Source organism: Medicago sativa, chromosome 6 (assembly GCF_051527215.1).
Source record: "Medicago sativa cultivar Bolivia chromosome 6, Bolivia_mono, whole genome shotgun sequence".
Lineage (NCBI taxonomy): Eukaryota > Viridiplantae > Streptophyta > Magnoliopsida > Fabales > Fabaceae > Medicago > Medicago sativa.
In genome coordinates, this window is record NC_140754.1 from 60,576,987 (window position 1) to 60,579,877 (window position 2,891).

General features: G+C 34.0%; 1 long non-coding RNA gene across 1 annotated transcript; it reads right to left on the reverse strand.

Annotated features, from left to right (window-relative positions):
- Nucleotides 1-1,712: 1,712 nt before the first annotated feature.
- On the reverse strand, nt 1,713-2,605 carry LOC146916036 (uncharacterized). The gene is made up of 2 exons (XR_015014851.1): nt 2,303-2,605; nt 1,713-2,213 (listed from the first exon to the last, which is right to left on the reverse strand). It is a non-coding gene; the product is annotated as an uncharacterized LOC146916036 (long non-coding RNA).
- Nucleotides 2,606-2,891: the final 286 nt, after the last annotated feature.

The window sequence follows — 2,891 nt, forward strand, 5'->3', positions numbered from 1 at the left end:
ATCCACCGGGAAGCGCATTTTTGCCTAGGCCGCCCTTTCGGGTTTTCAACCTACCACGCTGTTCTTTTCTTTCTAGACAAAGTATTTCTTGACTATATCGGCATTAACAGGATTTGGGAGTTCAACACCATCCATGTGTGTAAGAATCAAAGCACCACCAGAGAAAGCCTTCTTGACAACATAAGGTCCTTCATAGTTAGGTGTCCACTTGCCCCTTGGGTCGGGTTGCTGACTTATCCTTCTTTTCAATACAAGTTCGCCTTCCTTGAATTCTCGAGGTCGGACTTTTTTGTCAAAAGCATTCTTCATTCGCACTTGATACAACTGTCCATGAGCCATAGCATCCATACGTTTCTCTTCAATCAGATTCAATTGATCGTACCGACTTTGACACCATTCAGCCTCAGTTAATTTTGCTTCCATGATCACTCGAAGAGATGGAATCTCCACTTCCAGAGGGAGAACTGCTTCCATACCATATACCAGAGAGAAAGGGGTTGCCCCGGTTGAACTGCGTACCGTAGTACGGTAACCATGCAAGGCAAACGGTAGCATCTCATGCCAGTCTTTGTAAGTGGTGACCATCTTCTGAACAATCTTCTTGATGTTCTTGTTAGCGGCCTCAACTGCACCATTCATCTGAGGTCTATAAGGAGAAGAGTTGTGATGTTCAATTTTGAATTCTTCACATAAAGCTTGCATCATGCTATTGTTCAGATTGGAACCATTGTCAGTGATGATCTTGTTGGGAACACCATATCGACAGATGATGTTATTCTTGATAAACTTCACTACCACTTGCTTGGTCACATTTGCATAGGAAGCGGCTTCAACCCACTTGGTGAAATAGTCAATTGCCACTAGAATGAAACGATGTCCATTGGAAGCTTTTGGTTCAATTCTTCCGATCATGTCAATGCCCCACATCGAGAAAGGCCATGGGGAAGATATAACATTGAGAGCGTGTGGAGGCACATGAATCTTGTCAGCATAAATTTGACATTTGTGGCATCTCTTAGCATGTTTGTGGCAGTCACGCTCCATAGTTATCCAGTAATAGCCGGCCCTTAACAGTTTTCTTGACATGGTGTGGCCCGAAGCATGGGTCCCGAAAGTACCATCATGTACATCATGCATCAATTTCTCAGCTTCTTGTTTGTCAACACATCTCAACAAGACCATGTCATAGTTCCTCTAGTATAGGATCTCTCCGTCCACTACTACAAAAATGGGCTTATATAGCGTTTTTTTTTGGCTTTAGGTAGCGCTTTTGAAGCGCTATTGTAAATGGCGCTGGTAAAGGTAATATAGCGCTTTTTTTTCTGTATAAAGCGCTAGCTATAACAGGGTTTATATAGCGCTTTATGTCAAAAAGTGCTAGCAAAGGTTATCCTTAGATAGCGCTTTCAAAAATAAACGTCATCTAAGACAAGTTTAAAAACAGCGTTTTTGTTTTAAAAGCGCTATGTAACAATAGGTTTAGATAACGCTTTATAAAGGAAAAAAAGCGCTAGGAAAAGCATTTATTTTATTTTATTTTTGTCAAAAAAAATTCCTTTCCAGATAGCGTTTTTTTATTAATTTAAAGTAATATATATATATATATATATATATATATATATATATATAAAGTCTGAAATTTAAAGGGAAATGTATATAATTTAGGCGCATTATAATTGAGACTATTATTTATCGAATAAAACATAACCATATCATAAAAAATGTATGTATATATAGCATAAAAGTCAGAAATGTATAGCCTCTAATATGGTAACATGGATATCTCTAAGAGTTACAACTAATTAGTTGACATAAAGATCAAAATCTTCTATGGTATCATGCAGTCTTCATCTATCTTCTTGGTCTTCTCAACATTTTTATCCAAAACAAGCACGCAAATCATCATTCATTTCCAAATTTCGTTCACTCTCCGCCACCTGAATATATACCAGAAAACGCCATTAAGCAATAACGCTATATTATATTAGAGATAAATTCAAAGTACTACTGATCATGAGTAGAAATTAAAGCAAGATTATAAATTAAAACAACTACGTACCACTTCTAGCAAATATATTTAGAAACATTAAACTCACCTTATTATAAAAAAAAAATCATATAACTTTTAGGCTGATCATGAACCGACACCATTCTTCTTAGATTTCTATTAGTTTATCTTTTGAGTATGTCACACACTTGAAACCATCAATGTACTGTATATATTATAACATTAAAAATAACCATGTTACTTAATAAACTTAATTATACATAAATATTATACTTTAATATAAAAAAAACATACCAACTTTGGAATCTCATTTAGTTTTGAAATGAGAATATCTTTCATAAACCTCATCACAAAGTACCCGCAATCTATACCATTTTCTTGGCAAGGACACTACAAAAAATAAAATAATAAGTAATTGTATAAGTTAGTTTATTTGGTATGCCATGTAGAAGTCACGATGAATGATTATGGAATTGATTAGTAGGTTATACAAAAGGCATATGCATAGTGTATATCATATTATCACATCATTCAATTAGTTTATTAGAAAATAATTCTAGTCACACACAAAAAGTGTTATTGTTTATATATATAAAAAAAAATTTGAACCAAAAGAAAAATTATTCATCTTACTAGTTGTGTAGAGTTTAATTAAACCCAAAATCTTTAATAAACAATTGTCAAATTTCAGTAATTATTCATCAAACAAAAATTTTGAATTTTCGATTGTCAAATTCATCCTAATCACTAACAGTGAAGTCTTAAATTTAGTTTGAACCTTGAAAACCTAAAATATCCAGATGAAAATATGAAAAAATTAAAGAATATTTGAGTTAAATTGAGGTAAGGAAAGAATGAAGATGGTACCTGAGATGAAGAATTG